Below are 22,937 nucleotides of genomic sequence, written 5' to 3' on the forward strand. Positions count from 1 at the left end.
TAGTTGCAAATGCTAGTTGATTGGATTAGATTGGAATGTATGATTTAGGTTTGGCAAGACATTGTGAGCCTAATTCCTGCAAGTGAATGATAGTTCCTATTATATGCAAGCATATCTAGTTTAGGATTATGCGAAAGCTTTCCATAGGCTAGGATGCTTCGCGTGCTCTATCCGAGAGGTGGCGAGCACGTCATTAGTTTCATTCCCCTATTTGCTATGTCGTTGCATATTCATAAATGTCTTGACCTTGTTATTTCTTTGATTCGATTTCCATTGCCGATTCCCGAAATCTCTAGAATATCTTTATTTGTTTGCATTTCTAGCTTAGATTAGTTTAATTCAAAAACTCAAATTCTATTCGAACTAGCTTGTGAACGCATATATTGATAAGTCAAACATATCCATTCCTATGGGACGATCCCTATACTTGCCGCTGTAGTCAATATAGCCGGTAGTTTAGGTGTTATATAAATTTTGTTTGATGAGGTGATTTTCTATTCAACGACGGAAAAACATCTTATCAATTTATTAAAATGCAACGCAATATTAATTAATTTTGCGGCGCAGATTAATAACCAGCGATGCAGTTGACAGATAGAAATGTATTCAGTTAATTATGTCACTGGTTTATTAATCTGCGACGCACTGACTTAGTCATTGAAAACTTCTTTTTTCAATTTACCTTTTTTTTCCATTTACACATGTACTCCGCCTATCTTCTCCAAACCTCTCTTTCTTTCTTATCCGCTTAATCCCAAAGCTTGAAACCTCAACAATCAAAACCTCTCTTTCTCCGCAACCCTCCTCGTCCAGTTGAAGGCTCCTACAACTTTCTCTCTCCTCCAAAATTCCAATCACTAGCATTAAGACCGAAAATTCTAAAATCCTTGAAAAGAGCTTTGCTAAAATAACAAGAGGAAACACGCTAAGTTCTGACGCGACGATGAAGGCAAAATATCGAAGCAGTATGAATGGTTTGCAGTTCCCGTACTTTCTCTCTCTCATACCCTAACTCAGAAGTTTACCATGTTTTACCCCTTTCGTATGTTGATTTTGGTGAACCTAAGGTTTTAGTTTTTTGTTATCGATTGATTTAAGATTGTTTAAATTTGAGATGTTATCTAATGCTTGTTTTTTTTTTATTTTTTATTATGTTGAATCTAGCATGGTTTTAGCCAATCAACTAGTTTTGTTGTTGTCTTTAAATCAAGAGGTGAATTATTGTATTTTTAGTTTTGTTCTCATGTTTTTGTTGATTTTAATTTCTATTTCTAGGTTTGTTTCTTATGGGTTTTAATTTAGGTGGGGTTTCTTCAAATGTTGTGTGTTTGTTTTTCTTTTCTCTCTTTAAACTGTAATTGAGAAGAGATATGTTGGAATTGATGTCCAATAAACTATTGAATAGTAATAATTTGTTGTAAAAATGTTATTTGGGTTCATCAAGATGTGATGAACTACTCCTTGAGGTGTCGTAGATCGTTTTCTGGTTTCATAATAGCTTAGTTTTAAGCATTAATACTATTTTAGGACTGTTGAATTGGGGTTTGTTAGCCATTTTTGTGGTTTAAATAAGGGATGGTATGCTTGGAGCTCTAATTTGGTATAGCATACTTTTATTGGTGCAACAAAAAGGAAAAAAAGAGTGAGTTTGATTGTATATCAGATTATTAGTGAATGAAGACCTATAACATGAAAATGAAAACCTTTCAAGCTCTCTATTAGTTGGTTTAATTCATGTGTACAGCTAAGATTTTACGAAGATAACTTGATTTATGACTGTCTGATTTCATATATGCAAGTTGTATTGATTTCAGACGTACTTGTTGAAATATGTAGCTTCTTCTGTGCTATGAAAATTTATTTTTATTTTTAGTATGCTCTTTATTAGTCGAACTGAGTTAATTAGGCTAACAAGTGACAAGTGTGAGATTTGGATGAAACTTTTTGAAATATTATATTTATTTATAGTTTTATGGTTTGGATTAATTTGTTATTGTTAGACCTTACAAGTCAAATTAGGACATACAAGTCAGATTTGGATCAGATGTTGCAGCTAGTTGAATTTTCTGGGGAATTGTTGTCGAATACACAATGTTGTAACCATATTCTTGAGATGTTTTGTTTCTTGTTCCTGTGACGTCTTGGCCCATTAGACCTGAGTAGACATGGAAATCTGATCAAGTTGGAAAGATACAATCAGTTGCAGATGAAAGGGTGAGTGGTGCAAAATATTCATTTCATCGTAGGAATGTCTAGGTTGGGATTGTTGTAGTTGATATTGCTGTTTGTTTCTCTGTCAGGCTCCAGGTGCTATTTTTGATTTGCCTGAGGAAATTGCAAAGTAGCTACTGACTAAAGAATTACCTGCAAGAAACTCACTAGCAAAGATCTCTAAGGTTTATAAGATATTCTAAGTTGTTTGTCGTTTCCTATGATATTCCCAATTGTTAAACCCAAGGAAACCATTGTTGGAATGCAGTTTACCCGCGTCTTTCTTCTGACGAGTAAGTCTTAGTCTCATCGATCATACTTAATTTACTGTAATTTGCAGTTGCCTCCACTGCAAGATGATGCTCCTCCAAGTGACAACTATGGAAGATTTGGTAGAGGTGGAGGTCACGGAAGTTCAAGTGGAAGCTAGAGGAGGGCGAAGTCCCCGTGGCTGGGATGGCATGAGTCAGGACTTTGATTTTGATGACGATAGACGTGTTGTATTTTATGGGGTTTCAAGGCTAAAATGAAGAACAAGAAAGTATGACTTACGGAACTTGTTGTGCCGTGGTAACCAAACTACTGCCTTGAAAACGAGATTCGGTGCAACCGGGGTGCACAATAATTGTATTCACCGATTCGTTTCCTAAGGTTTACACAACTCTCAACACATAATGGCACTCTTGGGTGTGACAATTAACATATGAAAATGAAGAGTTAAAACCCCCGTAATCAATAGGGAGTTAAACTCACTTAACTCACCATAATCAGAAAGGTTAACAACCCTTAAACCACACTTAATAAGGCTGCCAAAAAAGGAATCCGAAGGAAGCAAAAACAACGTCCAAAAAACGTCTTTTTGCATCCGCCCGATGGTCCGCCCGATCGGGCGACCACCGCCCGATCGGGCGAATTACTCGCCCATTTTTTCTTTGTACGCGCGCCCGATCTGGCGCATTCCGCCCGATGACCATCGGGCTAACTTCTTTTTCAAGCTTTACTTTCAACAATCCCCCACTAAAGATAGAAAAAGAAATGATGGAAAGAATATGAATTTCTCGGCATAAGAGTAGATAAATACATAACATCCGGTGTTACATTTATGTAAATTGAAACCAAATGCTTAGTGAAGTGGAACCATGATTTACAAGTCCAAGGGTGGACACACCTTCAAACCCTTAAACTTTTGATCAAAGAGTGGACTAACCTTGAAACTCTAAGATTTAAGTCAAGCCCCCTACAACACATACCTCACTCCAAATATCTAGTAAACTCCACAAAGTGAACGCTTTTTAAGCCATGCGTTTACCTTAATTCTCATGGAAGCTCTAGGAAACCGCCCAAGTTTCCATAGAAGATGGCGAGTCTTCACAACCACATAGGTGAATCCCTTGTGCTTATCAATAACACAAACATCTCTTAGGATTCATTAAGAGTTTAAAAACTCAACCTCCCCAAAATTACAACGGTGGATTTCTCAAATGCTTAGCTAGAGCACCTACCACGTAAGTATAAATCCATTAAGAATTCCAATGAATTCAACCTACAACAAGCATTACAACCAGAAATGTCATAGGGATGGAATATTAGTAATGCTGATCATATTCACATCATGGGCTTAAGCCCCATCCCCCTCGACGAGTCAATAACTTGGTTCCTTGCCAACCCCTTAGTCAAAGGATCCGCCAATTTTCTTTCGAACCTTACATAGTTCAATGCAATCACTCCATTTTTGAGTAGTTGCCTTAACGAACTATGTCTAAGGCGTATGTGCCTCTTCTTACCATTATAGTTGCTATTATTAGCCACACTAATCGCCGCTTGAGAATCACAATGCAAGGATACTGGGGAAGTTTTCTCGCCCAGAATGGGATATCGGCTAGGAGGCTCCTTAACTAATCCGCTTCTTGACCTGCCAACTCAAGAGCAATGAATTCAGATTCCATGGTGGAGCGGGCTAAACATGGTTGTTTTGAGGTCTTCCATGAAATAGCACCTCCACCCAACATAAACACATAACCACTAGTAGAAAAAAGTTCATCATTACCGGACACTCAATTAGCATCACAATAACCTTCCAAAACATTAGGAAAGAGATTAAAATGAAAACATACCTCCATGGTACCCCTTAGGTACCTAAGTAATCGATGAAGTGCTTTCCAATGTTCACTACTAGGATTGTGAGTATATCGACTTAATCTACTTACCGCATAGGCAATGTCGGGACGTGTGCAATTCATCAAAAACATTACACTTCCTATTATCTTGGCATATTTCTCTTGAGACACGCTTGAACCCTTATTCTTTGCAAGATTTACTCTTGAATCATAAGGGGTCTTACATGGATCCACATCATAGCAATCTAACTTCTTCAAGATTTTCTCCACATAGTGAGATTAACTCATTGAGAACCCATCCTTGGATTTGGTCAACCGAATACCAAGGATCACATTGGCTTCACCTAAGTCCTTCATTTCAAACTTAGTAGACAAAATATCTTTAGTGTAATTCACAACCTCAAGGTTAGTGCCCATAATAAGCATGTCATCAACATAGAGACAAATAATAACACAAGAGGAATCAAACACTTTAGAATACACACAAGAGTCCGAAGAATTAGTCACAAAGCCATTACTCCTAAGGGTACTATCAAACTTTTCATACCATTGCTTAGGAGCTTGTTTCAAACCATACAAAGACTTTTTAAGTCTACACACCTTATGCTCTTGACCCTTAACCACAATCCGGTTGAGTCATGGAAATTTCCTCATCAATATCACCTTTAAGAAGGGCTATTTTAACATCCATTTGATGGACCACTAAGTCATGAATTGCCGCTAAAGCAACCAAGGTTCTAATGGTGGCAATCTTAGTCACGGGTGAGTAGGTATCAAAAAAGTCAATCCCCTCTTTTTGAGTGAAACCTCTAATAACAAGTCAAGCTTTAAACTTATCAATAGAATCATCGGGTTTCTTATTCTTAGTAAAGATCCATTTACAACTTATGGGTTTAGACCCTTTAGGCAAATCACATAAGTCCCAATTAGACATGATTGAATCTAATTCACTTTCAATGGCCTCTTTCCAAAAACTAACATCTATGGATTTCATAGCTTCACTATAAGTCTTTGGGTCTTCTTCTAAGATAAACAAAGAAACAACAATTTCACTCAAACAATCCACATCAAAGTCTTCAACAAGAAAAACGGTCAAGAAATTCAGTCCATAGGTAGTCTCTACTCTAAGCCTCTTACTCTTCCGAGGTTGTACTTCTTCCACTATAGTGGGAGGAGGACGAACACTAGAACTAGGCATAGAAACGTCCAAAGGCACATCAACACTTGACTCGTGCACATGTGAAGACAAAGAGGATTTCAAAGGGAAAATATGCTCAAAGAAAACTACATCCCTAGATTCACAAATAGAATGATCACTTAAAAGCATGAATCTATATGCCGCACTATTATGAGCATAACAAACCCGATAGTGGTTTTCTTAAAATCTGGAAAAGCAACCTTGGCTAAGCACCCCCACACTTTCAAAATACTCATGTTAGGACTATAACCCTTCCAAAGCTCATAGGGTGTCTTATCCAACTTCTTATGGGGCACTCTATTGCGGATAAAATCGCCTCCCCCCACATGTTGTTGGATAATCCGGAACTTAGAAGCATGGCATTCATAGTCTCTTTTAAAGATTTGTTTTACCTTTCGACAATAGCATTTTGTTGTGGGGTGTAAGGGGAACTTAACTCATGGATGATCCCATTGGTTTCACAAAATTATTTTAAAGACCATTTCCCATATTCACCACCTCTATCGGTTCTAACTCTTTTAATTTTAAGGTCAAGCTGATTTTCAACCTCGGCTTTATACTTTAAAAATGCACTTTCGGCCTCATCCTTAGTTTTCAAAAGATATACTTTAGTAAACCTTGAAAAATCATCAACAAAAGTTATATAGTAATTTTTCCCTCCTCTACTAGTGGTGTAATTTTTAAATTCCGCTAAATCCGAGTAAATCAACTCTAACAATTTAGTACTTCTCGTTTTCACTTGCTTAAAAGGTTTATTAGTATGTTTGGCCTCAACACAAAAAGGACATTTAGAGGCTTTGTCAATTTTATCAAAAGAAATCAAGTCATGTCTTTTAACTTTTTCATGTAAGAAACATTTAAATGTCCTAATCGATTGTAGAGAACATCCATAGATTCAACGATGTAAGCAAAAGAAGTACTTTCATTATTGTTCAAAATATTCAACACAAACAAGCCTTCACTAAGGTAGCCTTTCCCGACAAAGTCTCCATTCTTAGAGATATCAATCTTATCCGCCTCAAAGACAAATTTTAGGCCGACTTTGTTGAGAAGGGCACCCGAAACAAGATTCCTCCTTAGGGAGGGAACATACAAGACATTATTCAAAAAACAAAGTTTTTCCGGAAGTGAGTTTAAGGTGGACCTTTCCTTTGCCAACAACTCTGGCGGTGCTACTATTTCCTATGTAAACATGGTCTCCATCGGTAGCATGCTCAAAGTCCGTCATGATAGCCTTGTTAGCACAAAAGTGTCTTGATGCTCCCGTATCCAAGATCCATTCTACCTTGTTCTCCACCAAGTTGGCTTCAACCACCACCGCGGCTATCACCTCATTCTTTTCAACAAGGTTGGCTTGGGAGGCACCATTGGAGTTGCTCTCGTGGCGGTAGTCACATTGATAGGCTTTGTGTCCTATCTTTCCACACACATAATAAGCTCGATCCTTTGGTCTTTTGAATCTTGTGGTTCTTAGTGAAGTTTCCTTTGGTTGAATGATTTTTCTTCTTGCTTTTGAACCTGTTTTTAGCCATAGGAGCACTAAATTCAACCAAGTAATATTTATAAGAATTCAAAGAAAGGGATTCAAACTTATCCTTGAGGCGGTTAGGTTCTTCTGTCCTTATATGACCAATGAGTTCTTGAAGGTTCATGTCCTTCTTCTTGTGCTTCAAAGAATTGCGGTAGTCATTCCAGGATGGTGGAAATTTCTCCAAGAGTACATTGGCTTGGAGAGTTTCACACATCTTCATACCTTCACCCAAGATGTCGGTGACCATATTCTCATAATCATGGACTTGATCCATGATGGACTTGTCATCCATCATTTTGAAATTAATCCACTTTCCAATAACATATTATTTCTTACCGGCATCATCGGCTCCATACTTCTTTTGCAAGGTTTACCAAATGGACTTGCTTGACCGATTGCTGGTGAGGAGGTCAAACAAGATTCCATTCACTTGATGGAGAATGTGAGCCCGAACAAGTTTGGTGTCTTTCTCCTTCTTGGTCAATGCTTCGGCCGCCTTCTTGACATCTTCCGCCGAAAGAGAGGGATCTGGTGCTACCGCCTTGCTTGCTTCAATTGCTTCAATCACATCCTCATAAAGCACATAATCTATTTCAAGTTGCTCAAAAAGATCAATAATTTTTGTGACCATCTCTTGTAGTTCTTGCCATCAAGAGGCTCCAACTTAGAGAGGTCGGGAAGAGTCTTGTTCAATATGGAGTTAGCCATGACAATAGACATAATCTCGTTTTCAAATTGTTGTATTTTATGGGTTTTCAAGGCTAAAATGAAGAAAAAGAAAGTAAGACTTACGAAACTTGTTGTGCCGTGGTAACCAAACCACTGCCTTGAAAATGAGATTCGGTGCAACCGGGATACACAATTGTATTCACCGATTTGTTCCATAAGGTTTACACAGCTCTGAACACAAAATAGTACTCTTGGGTGTGAGATGGAGTTACTAGAACTTATGCCGAAAAGAGAAGAAGAAAAGGAGATGATAAGAGAATAATTTTTTTGTAAACAACACAAAGAATGAAGCAAGTATTTATAGGATTAGTGGAGGATATCAAACAGCCCAAGGAGATCAAAGGCCTCAAAGGAATCCAATGAACTTAATCGTGACAATTAACATATGAAAATGAAGAGTTAAAACCCCCTTAATCAATAGGGAGTTAAACTCACTTAATTCACCATAATCAGAAAGGTTAACAACCCTTAAACCATACTTAATAAGGCTGCCAAAAAAGGAATCCCAATGAAGCAAAACCAACGTCCAAAAACGTCTTTTTGCATCCGCCCGATGACCATCGGGTGGACTTCTTTTTCAAGCTTTACTTCCAACAAGGCGTGGTGGTCAAAGCTCCTGCAAACCTAGTAACAGGTGGTCTTCAAATTCAAGAAGCAGCGGGGATGATTCTAGCAACAGGTAGTCCTCAAACTCAAGAAGCAGTGGGAATGACACTGGACATGGAAATCTGATCACTTATCTGCCAGAAGAGATTCAGAATTATTGAGAAGGTAATATGTCAGGTTGTACAAGCTTGGGTGTTGTTACATGTTTTTGAAAAAAACTTCCTGCTAGTGATCTCTACTCGGCTCTTCTTCTTTGTTATCTAATAGGGATGAAGGTAATAATGTTAGGTTATAACAAATATAAAACATATATTTCATGCGGAAAACCCATAAAGCCAGGAATCCAAATTAATTGCCACATAGTCAATTAGCATAATTTAGGATTCATACATGTGATGCGTGCCTTCCCTAGCTGCTCCCGAACCGAACAAGAACAAGTTTAGGACTCCAAATATCACCCCTCCGTAGATAGTCCACAACACGTACTGATCCGCCTTAGATTCAATTAACTAGAATATTATCTAAGGTATTATGTTTTATTCGAAAGCTTAGTTATTAGTTTTAGGAAAATTATTAAATTCGTTCTTAAACTTAAACTATATGAATACTTATTGATTGTGATGTATAAATTGTGATTATGAACCACGTATTTATAGGGAGGAAATATCGGACTTAGATTTCCACTAGGATTCAAATAACTAATTCTATCAGAATTCTAGTTAAATTAATCCATTATAATTTAATGTTTAGTTAAACACAAAACATTTAATTTTTGTGGAATTAGGAAAATGATTAATCAAGCAATCCTAAACGACCAAGGATTCGGTCGTACGTAGCGTTGTACACACACACACACGCATCCCGCATGGGAGTGGTGCGCGGCTCGGTACAAGGGAGGCGCTGGAAGCACGCGGCCCATCTGTGGGTGTTGCTGCTGGGCCTTGCATGGCTCGCTTGCTGCGGGCTTGGCTTTTCCTTGCTCGCTGCTCGCGGGCCTCGCGGGCCTTGCTGCGCGCGGGCTTCGCTAGGCGCGGGCCTGGCTTCGTGTTGGACCTTGCGTCTAGCAAGCTCGTCCGACGATCTTTTCGTACGTCTCGCTTCCGATTCATTTTCCGATTCCGGAATTCATTTCCGTTTCGAACAAATATTTAATATTTCCGATTCCGACAATATTTACGATTCCGGTAATATTACCGTTTCCGGCAATATTTCCGATTCCGGTAATATTTCTATTTCCAATAGTATTTTCCAATAAGTATTAAACTCTAAAACTTTAAAACATTAATTAAGGACATCAAAGCTATTCTCCAATATGCTTGATTCCCATAGCTGCAATGTGCGAGTTGTGCTTTACTTGCGGCAGAGGTTTAGTTAATGGATCTGAGATGTTGTCGTCAGTTCCAATCTTGCTTATCTCGACTTCTTTTCTTTCAACGAACTCTCGTAGAAGGTGAAATCTACGAAGTACATGCTTGACTCTCCAGTGGTGTCTAGGCTCCTTTGCCTGTGCAATAGCTCCGTTATTGTCACAATATAGAGCTATTGGTCCCTTAATAGAGAGGACTACACCAAGTTCTCCTATGAACTTCCTTAGCCAAATAGCTTCCTTTGCTGCTTCATGTGCAGCAATGTACTCCGCTTCAGTTGTAAAATTCGCAATGGTGCTCTGTTTAGCACTTTTCCAGCTTACTGCACCTCCGTTGAGATAGAAGACAAACCCAGACTGTGATCTGAAATCATCCTTGTCGGTTTGGAAACTTGCGTCCCTATAGCCTTTAACAATTAATTCATCATCTCCACCATAGACCAGGAAATCATCTTTGTGCCTTTTCAGGTACTTCAGAATATTCTTGGCAGCAGTCCAATGCGCCTCTCCTGGGTCTGACTGGTATCTGCTCGTAGCACTGAGTGCGTACGCAATATCCGGGCGTGCTCATATCATAGCATACATTATTGAACCAATCAATGATGCATATGGAATCCCATTCATTCGTCTACGCTCATCCAGTGGTTTTGGGCACTAAGTCTTGCTTAAAGTCATTCCATGAGACATGGGTAGGTAGCCTCTCTTGGAGTCTGCCATATTGAACCTTTCAAGCACCTTATTGATGTAACTGCTTTGACTAAGTCCAATCTTTTTAGATCTGTCTCTATAAATCTTGATTCTCAGTATGTACTGTGCTTCTCCTAGATCCTTCATAGAAAAACATTTCCCAAGCCAAATCTTGGCAGATTTCAACATAGGAATGTCATTTCCGATAAGTAATATGTCGTTGACATATAATACTTGAAAAAAAATTTTCTCCCACTGACCTTCTTGTATACACAATATTCGTTTGCGTTCTTGACGAAGCCAAAGTCACTGACTGCTTCATCAAAACGTATATTCTAGCTCCTTGATGCTTGGTTCAATCCATAAATGGATTTCTTAAGCTTGCATACCTTTTTAGCATTCTTTGGAACCTCAAAACCCTTAGGCTATGTCATAAACACAGTTTCTGTTAAAACGCCGTTTAAGAAAGTGGTTTTGACATCCATCTGCCATATTTCGTAATCGTAATATGGAGCAATTTCTAACAAGTGTGATTCGTTCTATTACCCCCTTACAAATTAAGGGGTCTGACGGTTTGATTACTATTCCAATCAAAAACTTTATTTCTAAAATGGAAATAATCCTTTCCCTCTCAATGAAAAATTTGAGGAAAATTATACATTCTCGTGATTTGTATCCAAAAGTCAATTAAAAGTGGAATTTTTCCTAATAGACTTTAGCATTGCAACTGGTGAAAAGGTTTCATCGTAATCCACACCGTGGACTTGCCTGTAACCTTTCGCAACAAATCTAGCTTTCAAAACTTCTAGGTTCCCATCCTTGTCCTTTTTCAGTTTGAAAACCCATTTGCTTCCTATGGCTTGGTAAATCGACCAAATCCCAAACTTGGTTTTCAGACATGGAGTCTAATTCAGATTGCATGGCTTTTTGCCATTGCTTGGAGCTAGGGCTCATTATAGCTTGTTTGTAAGTCGCAGGTTCATCACTTTCAAGTAATAGAACTTCATGGCTCTCGTTCGTTAAAGTACTTAAGTACTTTTCCGGTTGAGACCTATATCTCGGCGATCTACGCGGGGTTACATTTCTAGACGGTTCTTGATTCTCACCAGATACTTCTAAAGATCTCTGAAGTTCAACCTGAATGTCATCTTGAGCATTCTCTAGTGTTTGTTGTCCGACTCGAATTTCTTCGAGGTCTACTTTTCTCCCACTTGTCATTTTGGAAATGTGATCTCTTTCCAAAACGATACCATCTCGAGCAACAAACACCTTGTTCTCAGATGTATTGTAGAAGTAATACCCCTTTGTTTCTTTGGATAGCCCACAAGGATACATTTTTTAGATTTTGGTTAAAGTTTGTCTGAAATTAATCGTTTGACGTTTATTTCACAGCTCCAAATCTTAAGAAAAGACACATTTGGAGGCTTTCCAAACCATAACTTATATGGAGTCTTTTCGACAGGTTTAAACGGAGCTCTATTTAGTGTGAGTGCAGCTGTGTTTAGTGCATGTCCCCAAAATTCTATTGGAAGTTCGGCATGACCCATCATTGATCTAACCATGTCTATCAAGGTCATGTTCTTCCGTTCTGGCACATCGTTCCATTGAGGTGTTCCTAGAGGAGTCAATTTTGATAGAATTCCACATTCTTTCAGATGGTCATTAAATTCATAGCTAAGATATTCACCACCTCTATCAGACCGCAGTGCTTTAATCTTCTTGCCTAATTGAATCTCTACTTCACTCTGAAATTCCATGAATTTTTCAAAGGATTCAGACTTATGCTTCATTAGGTAGACATAACCATATCTACTGAAGTCATCAGTGAAAGTGATAAAAGTAGCTGAAACCACCTCTAGCATTTGTACTCATTGGTCCACATACATCTGTATGGATTAAACCCAATACTTTAGTTGCTCTTTCTCCAACTTTAGAGAAAGGTTACTTTGTCATTTTGCCAAGTAAGCATGATTCGCACTTACCATAATCCTCCAAGTCAAATGGTTATAGAATTCCTTCCTTTTGAAGTCTTTCTATATATGCGCTTCATGTTAATATGGCCTAATCGACAATGCCACAAATAGGTGAGATCTGAATCATTCTTTTTGGCCCTTTTGGTATTTATGTTATGTAGACACCTACTTTTGTCCCCATTCCCGAAAGGGAAGGTTCGATGATGAGAACATAAATCTCCACTTGGCAACGCATCTCCTATAAAATAACGAATCTCAATCACCCTTTTCAATTCGACCAAAACTGCTATTTATAAAAACCTGCTAAAAATAGTAACTGCCATAATAGGTAGTTGTTAAAAGTGGCAAGACATAAAAGATAGAAACCTGTCAGAATTAGGTGTTGCACTCCAACATAAATCCTAAAAGAGATATAATTTGCAAGAGGAATCCTGTTCCTAGTATAGCTCAAAAATAAGAGTTACGTATTAATTAAAATCCTAACGAACATAGAGTTAGTAACGGGCCCAGACGCATTCCGTCCTAAAGTTAATACGCACTAAAAGACTCGGATAAGTCTCAAACACTCCGGATTCTAAGAGTCCAAATCTGACAAAGAACTCGGCCCAAACATCATTTTCAACGCCCAGCCATGGGCGCTGAAATTGCCTGGATCCCATTTTCAACGCCCAGAGTTGGGTGCCGAAATCTTTAACGCTCAGCCCTGGGCGCTGAAAATACCTGGGACGTGTTCTCTCCTAATTCTTCTTGGATTAGAGCTCTATAATTCTATCTTTCCACGAATTCTTCCCTATAAATACAGCCCCAAATTTGACGTGAACACAACACACAACACACAATTCATATTCTGAGTATTGACTCCAACCCCTAAGTCTAAGCCTCACGGTGCGAAATTGATTCCGCGTTCTGTCGCAATCGATCCAAAAATCCAACAGAACGTATCATGTCCCTTGTAGCTGAAGAATTAAGCCCGGAAACTTGAGATTCGTTAAATAAAAGGAGAAATAGCAAAGCCAAAGTGGTTAGTTTTCTGAGAACCGTGACGCACCTCCCAAGGGTGCGTCGTAATGTGTCCCTTTGCATGATTTAATCTCTTTCCTCGCCCTTTTATAAAACTGTTAAACTATTAAATCTGATTGTTCTATCACGCCTAATAAATATAATATCTTGGGAAATTGAACTATCATGCTAGGTCCCTTAAACCAATCTAAACAAGATAATCGCGATCGATCTAGTATTATGTGTTGCACATTGCTAAAATCAATTCAGATTATTTTAATAGTTAACGCATGTCCCTTCAATTATTTATGCTGAGCTAGTAAGGATATCCTGCCTCTGGAGTTATCGAAGAGCGAGTACTCCTCTCGGTAGTTACAGTCCCCCGAACCCTCAATCTCTACCTTGCGGGTGTACGTTGAGAGATCCCCACACCAGGGATCACAAGGGAACCTATGGCCGTCGTGGTCAAACATAATTGCACTCCCTTTAAGTCACGATAACCGGGTTTTGTCAGTTTTTCTCATTGTCGTTAAAAACTGAATGGCGACTCCTATATTACTAGTCAATTGGGTGTAAACTCACAGGAAATCCAAATACACTTGATTTGACAAAAAGAAACGCCACGCCCACGAGGGACGAGGTCACGCATTAGCCTCGTGCTTTTTCGACCCCCTCACAGTGGCGACTCCAATGGGGATAGTGAAGGAAATACTCGTGCTCTTAGGTAATCAAAAAAGCCGAAGGGTGAAACGATCCTACCCCGCGTTTATTTCCCCATCAAGTTGGGACGACCTGAAAATCAGCATATTAATGTGAACGGACAGAACCGCATAACGAATCTTGGCTCCCTTGGATGTTTTATCTCGGGAGTTGGGACTAAGGATACCCATCGCCAACCGGGGGTGCATACGCTTCGAATGTTGTCCACTCGGCACTTTCGCTAGTAGTACACCCGTCCCAAACCCAATCGCTCGCCCACTAGGTCCCTCTCATTGGTGCATCCCCCCTTGGCTTACATCGTGATTGGCCTCTTGGGCGAAATTCGTTTGTTGAAGACACTACCTCGACCAGGGCATGTGTTGGATCTGCGATAGAAGCGGTACCAAGCCGGCGCAAATACTACCCATAGAAGCCTATCATAAACTACATGACATATTATTATTTTGTCTCATGATGTAATGTTAGTTATGTGTAGCGAATTATGTGATTGTGTGTTACATATAATGCTAGAAAACCAACGACCTTAAAAATTTCCCAAACATTCATAAACCAATTGGCCAAAGAGTTATACCAAGATACATGTTCCGCAACCCCGAACGATCGCCACAAAAATAAGCGAAGCTCAGGAGGGCCCGTAATGAATCCCAGAACGCTGCACAACGCGTAAAGGACGTTATTAGGCAAGCTCGCAAAATCAAGGTCGCGTAAACAAAAAAATATACGCAAACAGAAAACGAGCACTAGTCAGGGATGCATTTTCAGCGCCCCTGGCTGGCCGCCAATAATTCTCACGCCCTTAGCTGGGCGCTGAAGTTGCTGCCTGCCAATAATACGTAGCAGTAAAAGAAAATTCGTGAAAATTGCTGCAAGGGCGTACGAAAAGGCACTCGATTCTAAAAGCGACTTAAAAAAAGTAACTCCTTGTGTCGTTGTTAGGCCTCCTATGACGACAATGTTCGGCACCAAAACCGAGCATGCTAATTTAAAAAAATTTGAATGTCACATGGGCAAAGAATTCAAAAAATAATGTTCAAATAAAGTTTTCAAGGAAAAATAATGTTCGAATAAAAGATAAATAAATACGAGTCTAGACTAGGCTATGCCAAAGTACAATCCAAATCCTAAGTCTTAGTTGTCTTATACATAGAAATCGGTCCTAATGCTTGGTGTCGTTCTGCAAGTTAAAAGGTTAAACCATATTAAGTCTCCCTTCCTAACATTTAAATCAATAAGCACCCATATGTAATTGTCATCCCTTGCTAAGAATCTACGGCCTCAATACTCTCTCTCACCAACAAAAAGAATATATTATGTAATTCAAGTATTTGCAAAATGGAAACAGTCACATTCTGAAAATCATTCCTCCATAGTTGCATAACCCCCAAAGTGCGCCTAAGGTGTCAATACCATTGGCAAAAAAAAAAAAAAATTAATGGCCTCAAGGCTTATGATCACATTGGGTCACGACTATCATATTCCTCTCGAGCCACTCGTTCCTTGAAGTACTCCTAAGTACGGACTAAAGATTTTCCATGAATGCAACATGACAAACCATGAAAATACCCAAATCGGCATGCCATAAGGCTACCATCGGGGTAAAGCAATACACACTAAGAGGGAAGCCGCACTAATGATTCCAGCCTTGCAAAGATGAAAATTCGATCTCCCCAACTAAGTACCTTGCCAACATCAAGCAAAACGGCGCATGAAAAATGAACACCCAAGGGTTAAAAATCTAAAGTATCAACCAACGAAAGTTACGGTCCAATTAGCCTAAGTTTGAAAGTTGCTTGGTCAAGTATTATAGGCTTACGCCACGTCATTATTTTGAGTCTAGGCCACCTCCTTGTATTCATACACGGGTTATAATCAGAAAAATTAATGAAAGTTCGAGTCTAAATCACAACTTCCAATTAAATCCGAGAAACTAGAATCTGAAAAGAAGCGAATATTTATTTTCGATGTAATTCTTTCTTTAAATTTCAATAAGGTAAAAACAACATTTCGAATCTACGCTACTTGCACATTTTAAGAAACGACTAAATACGCTTGGAAAATAAGACAATTTAAAGGTCCACCCTAGGCCTACTAAAATTAAAAGGTCCACCCTAGGCCTACTAAAATTAAAGGTCCACTATAGGCCTACCAAACGAGGCTCACTCAGTCTCGCCTCGTGACTCAAAGACAACAACCATCTACCTTTTAGCCCAAATAAAAAGGGGGAGAAATCCCAAGCAAAAAAGAGAAAAAAGAGAAAAAGAAAAGGGAGAGGGAAAAGAGCGAGCCATGGAATACTTATCCCGTACCTCCCAAAGTGCAACATTTACCCAAGTAAACGAAGGAAAAGAAGAGCCAAAAGTGTACCAACAAAAGTGAGGATAGAAAACCGATAGAAAGAGTCAAAAGTCTAGACTAAGTAATGCTTAAACTTTGGGCCTAAACTTTAGCTTGTCTTATGCATAAGGCTGGTTCTGCCACTTGGTGTCGATCTAAAAATCGAAGGTTAGTGCGTCTCGAAGCTACATCACCAACACGAGGTTTAGTAACTCCTAGCTCCACTGAGAATCAAGTCAACCAATCCAAATCATACCACAAAAACTACATAAAGTTCTACGATGTCTACCCTTTCCAATCCTTATACTCTTAGACGCCTTCGCTCTGGGACCCCTGTTCAGCTCATTTAACCCATCCATGTTCTCATTGCCATAACCCAAGAAACCATTACCTCGACTCTTGTTATCAACTGCAAACCACGTACGGCCATTGACACGTGCGTCATACCCATTATTTCCAAAGCCCAAACCTGTTCTTACACCACCATTAGCATAATGACCATATAACTTGTGTGGATACATCCTGTTGATATACCCTTGAGCCGTCCCCCATGCTACTCATTGGCCTTGGTTGATGTAAACTCGTGACACTATCTTGAGGCTGCAAATTGTGAGTCCTAGCAGATGCGATCCTCATGCTTGACTAATACCTATACATATTATCCTATCTTATTCGACCCGTCTGTCAAGCCGTCTTGAGTCACGAATAAAAAAAACAAATGAAAAGTACGTTCTACACTTAACGTAAAAAAAAAAAATTTATACTAAAAAAAAAACTTTGCAAAGCGCACAAAAGAGGAAAAGAAGCATTTAGCGCACAAAAAAGATTCGCAAATGTTTGGCACAAAACGAAAAGGAGCAGCGCAAAAAAGGAAGCCAAGAACACGCTTTCAACGCCCAGACCTGGGCGCCGAAAATAATAGCGCCCAGCCCTGGGCGCCGTTCTTGCTTTCAACTGCCAATTCGTAAAAGTGTTCGTATATTTTCCTATATACATGCGGAAGAATAACGAACACTTGGGGGGTAGAAGATCGTATAAAATACGCAAAATACGCGTGCTCCAAAATTTTCGTACACTTATTTCACCCTATTTCAAACATTACGGTTCCACTCGAACGTACTTGTTTAAAATCGGCATTCTAAGAAACCATTTTCAGGCTAAGAACTACGCAAGACCTGATTCCAAATTAAGTCTATTTAAGGCGGATACGTAGGCAATCCATGATTCGGTCCAACCAATTTGCAAAAATATTAAAGCCTATAGAATAACAAGAATAAAAAATAAAGTCCTTTATTGAAATTTAATTACTTGCAATCCAAGTCGAAAGAAAAATTTAAGTCAATGGAAGAATCCAAGTCATCAAGATGCCAAAATTAATGAGCACACATCGAAAAATGATAAGGGCACGTACCCTTGCCAGAAGGAGCACTCACACTCCTAGGCACTTAGCCAATACTCAAAAGACCGCTTTGCCTCAATTGAATGGGGGCCAGCGCGAGCGCCCAGGACCTCTGAAGTACTCAACTTGACCCTCCCTAAAGCAAAGTAACTCACTTAAAGACCTTCTTTCACCACTAGACACAGTCATAATCGCCAACAAGTAGTAAAGGCAGTAAGCTTGCAATAAAGAGGATTGTTCTACGGCATCGCCCCATCGTTCCTTCGAACTCAGGGCACCCGTTCATGGTAATTCAAATGCTTGCGAATCCCCTTTGAAAAAAAAAATCAAACCTTGTCAATAGGACTTGGCACTTAACCAAGGCTAACCCTACCCAGACATATGACACGGGCATCTAAAATCGAAATCTAAAAGCATCATTAATGGGAAGACATAATAGCAACTGGGGGCTAAAAAAATTGAGATGAAAGAGCTAGGGAAAGAACTAAGTATACCTTGACCTTTTGTGCAGACATACACCAAGTAAATCTAAGTCAATTTGAAAACGGTTTATATTCCCGCCACTCTGGAAGAGATGGCCCTAAAAGCCCAAAGTATGTGCCACACGGGCACAAGTAATATCTTGACGCCTGCACCCTGACTTCCAGCAAATCCTTAGACAACATTTCAAAAATCGTAACAGTATTTTGATTCACTCATGTAATCCTGTACGAACCCTTCTATAAGTCAACTTACTTAGGACACCTCGGATTGTACACAGTAGGACTCGGATTTCAAATAATTTTCAAAGACTTCTTCGAATATAATAAAGTGTTGTTGGTTTAAGCTAAAGTATGCGTTTATCTCGATGTTTCAAGTGAGTCAAAAAGATTTCTAAATATGATTATGGGTAAAGAAAGGCACCTAGCTTTTGGTCAAGGCACACTTCAACATGTGACTACCTTGACCATGGCAATGTCGCACAATACGATATTTACAAGAGAAGTAGCAAATCACTACTCGGACATACCTCGCACTAAACGAGTCTGGTTTAAACTATTCATGATCCATGTCACCATGAATGCATAAAAACGTATGCAAAGCATTATAGCACCAAGCCAAACCCGTAGCTACAGTTGGAGGCTTGAGAAAACACCCTAAAAATGCTCGAAATGACGATTTTATCGCAAATTCTCGACGCTAATGCTATACACACATCATAGGGGCACAATCCTAAGGTCAATTGTGTAAAATGAACCTTAGAATGGCTACAACCCCTCCCAAATTCTAAGCACCACTTAGAATATATAAAGTCACCCCACTAACAAAGGTAACTGAAAATCCCGAGTCACCAAAACTCCGATCAAACTACTGCACATAACGCTCGCCCTATAAGCGCCCGTTACAGAGTCTACGTCGTTCCAAAGAAAATGCGAAAGAAAAAGCAAGGATAAAAACTGTCAAATTCTGCCCAGAAATCATTTCCAACGCCCAGAGCTGGGCGCCGATATCTTTAACGCCCCAGCCTGGGCGCTGATTCTCTCGGCTTGCCAAATTTGCCCAGGTATAAAAACAAGGAAAAAACATCCAAGAATCCTCGCATCGAACGAAGTAATAAGCCGTGCACACCCACGCAGAAGGTGCTACACTTGTTCGAGCACCTGAACGAGGTGTGATGAAGTACTCCAATGCAAAAAATAATAATGACATCCCAACACCTGGAGAAATGTTCTAATACATGCGGTTAGGCCACACAAGCCTACGTCGCACCATAATTTCAACCATCCCACGGTACAAGTCTAAAAAAAAAAGAGTAAGGCATATTGCACTAATGCGGGCATGACCAAGAGCATGTGTAAAAGAGGCAAAGACTACTTATCGCCCAAATTCAAAATGCAAGCCACACGACTTCTACATTAAGGATTAAAGGAAGCAAAACATTACCTGCCACGGAAGGGATAGCTCGCACCTACACGAGTGGAACCCCAAGGCATCTTTCTCGAAAGAACCTACAAAAATCTTGCGCCAAAAGAAAACATCCCAACATACATACTTGGGGGCTCCAAGCTACGAAACGACCATAGCAAAATAAAAAAATAAAAAGGTCTCAAAGTAAATGTTTGAATGATCAAAAGGGCACGATACTTGAGCCCACTTCATGAATGGACCTGAACCCTATCAAGCTTCTAAGCAAACTATTCAACATCAGTCATTGCTCAAAAAAGAAAAAAATGATTCAAGCGAACTGATTAATGGACCGCACGCAACAGCTATTCTATGAACGCTCGTTCGCACGTACATTTTAAGTATCGAACACTCACGAACACGTTCAAAAGAAAAAATATATACGTTCAAAATAAAGAGCGATCATAGTCTTACGCCTCAAGGTATGTTCCTCGGCCATATAGACTCGCCCGACTATTGCAATAACTGTACGCCTTAAGAGCGATGGGAAAATATATATTATTTGTCGCTCGACTTTTGTCGGGCGACTATTGCAACTATTGCAATAACTGTACGCCTTAAGGCAGGAAAATATATATTATGCAAAGTTAAAACAATATTCCCAGACTACGATGTATGAAGTCCCGTGTTTGGATGTCTCAAAAAAATAAAACCGGTTTACGACCTCAAGACAAAGGCCGCCGTTGATACTTATACATAGTCCCCTAATCAAGGACCCAAGTAGTGGCAAAATTGAGCTGAAAAGACTAGCTCAAAACCATGAAAGATGATGACCACAAGACAATGGTCCGTCTAAGAACGTTGTCACCCCACATTCAGGTTGTAACTAAATCCGAGCATCCCTTGAAAGAATTCGCTCCTGCGAGAATGAATAAGAAAAGAAATTCTCAAAAGAAATCACGATGAAAAAAAGAAATAGGAACTTGCCCATCTTCAGCGGGCAAGATCGTGTCACAAACCACGCGAGTTCCAAATTGAAAAAAACAAATTCAGGGACGTCCACCCTCAGCGGACAGGGCTCGCCCACCTTCAGCGGGCGGGGTCTGCGTCACTAGCCGCGCAGGTCCTCAGTTTTCAAAAAATGAGATCTTCAAAACACAAACAGGCTCGCCATCTTCAGCCAGCGGGGTCTACTTCACAAACCGCGTAGGTCCTTATTTTCAAAACATCAAAACAAGATTCGTCCACTTCTATCGGACGGGGTGTCCACCCTTAGCGGACAGGCTCGCCATCTTTAGCCGGCGGGGTCTACGTCACAAACCGCGTAGGTCCTTATTTTCAAAAAAAAAAACAAACAAACTTCATAACAGATTCGTCCACTTTTTTCGGACGGGGTGTCCACCCTTAGCGGACAGGCTCGCCATCTTTAGCCGGCGGGGTCTGCGCCACTAACCGCGCAGGTCCATAGTCGCTGCAGCGATAACTTTTTCTGGTTTTCCGGTCCTTATTTTCAAAAAAAAAAACAAACAAACTTCAAAACAGATTCGTCCACTTTTATCGGACGGGGTGTCCACCCTTAGCGGACAGGCTCGCCATCTTTAGCCGGCGGGGTCTGCGCCACTAACCGCGCAGGTCCATAGTCGCTGCAGCGATAACTATTTCTGGTTTTCCCTTTTTCCAAAAATTAAAGGATTGGTTTTCCATTTTTCCAAAAAAGAGCGATGTGATTAGTTTTCCCTTTTTCCAAAAATTAAAGGATTGGTTTTCCGTTTTTCCAAAAAAGAGCGATGCGCTGGATTTTCCTTCGTTTTACGTCCCATAAAAACAAGGGGGTTTTCTCGTTTAGCTAACCCTGAAAATGAGAATCTTTAAAAACATTTTTACCTCGTGATTGGGCTTGGCCAGGCCCAATTACACTTTATAGCTTTGATTTCGAAAACATCTATAGCTACTTCCAATGACAAAGTGAGGGAGTTTCTACGCATCTTTAGATACTTCCAATGACAAAGTGAGGGAGTTTCTATACTATCCGTTGACAAATCCCAATGACACGTGAGGGATATGTCGACACTTCAAGTGATGACCCTTAAGTCAAATGTTATCACTCGGGGGCTCGTGAGACCTTCGCAAAACAAGTCACATACACTATGGCTTGTGTGACGCACTCCGTCAAGTACTTTGACCATCGTCTCATCCCGAGACTCAGTCAAAGTGGGGGCTAACTGTAGACACCTACTTTGGTCCCCATTCCCGAAAGGGAAGGTTCGATGATTATAACATAAATCTCCACTTGGCAACGCATTTCCTATAAAATAACGAATCTCAATCACCCTATTCATTTCGACCAAAACTGCTATTTATAAAAACCTGCTAAAAATAGTAACTGCCATAATAGGTAGTTGTTAAAAGTGGCAAGACATAAAAGATAGAAACCTGTCAGAATTAGGTGTTGCACTCCAACATAAATCCTAAAAGAGATATAATTTGCAAGAGGAATCATGTTCCTAGTATAGCTCAAAAATAAGAGTTACGTATTAATTAAAATCCTAACGAACCTAGAGTTCGTAACGGGCCAAGATGCATTCCTTCCTAAAGTTAATACGCATTAAAAGACTCGGATAAGTCTCAAACACTCCGGATTCTAAGAGTCCAAATCTGACAAAGAACTCGGCCCAAACATCATTTTCAACGCCCAGCCATGGGTGCTGAAATTGCCTGGATCCCATTTTCAACGCCCAGAGCTGGGCACCGAAATCTTTAACGCCCAGCCCTGGGCGCTGAAATTACCCGGATAACGTATTCTCTCCTAGTTCTTCTTGGATTAGAGCTCTATAATTCTATCTTTCCACGAACTCTTCCCTATAAATACAACCCCAAATTCGACGTGAATACAACACACAACACACAATTCATATTCTGAGTATTGACTCCAACCCCTAAGCCTAAGCCTCACGCTGCGAACTTGATTCCGCGTTCTGTCGCAATCGATCCAAAAATCGAACAGAACGTATCCTGTCCCTTGTAGCTGAAGAATTAAGCCCGAAAACTTGAGATTCGTTAAATAAAAGGAGAAAAAGAAAAGCCAAAGTGGTTAGTTTTCTAAGAACCGTGACGCACCTCTCAAGGGTGCATCGTAATGTGTCCCTTTGCATGATTTAATCGCTTTCCTCGCCCTTTTATAAA

The sequence above is a fragment of the Spinacia oleracea genome, chromosome 6 (assembly GCF_020520425.1).
Source record: "Spinacia oleracea cultivar Varoflay chromosome 6, BTI_SOV_V1, whole genome shotgun sequence".
NCBI lineage: Eukaryota > Viridiplantae > Streptophyta > Magnoliopsida > Caryophyllales > Amaranthaceae > Spinacia > Spinacia oleracea.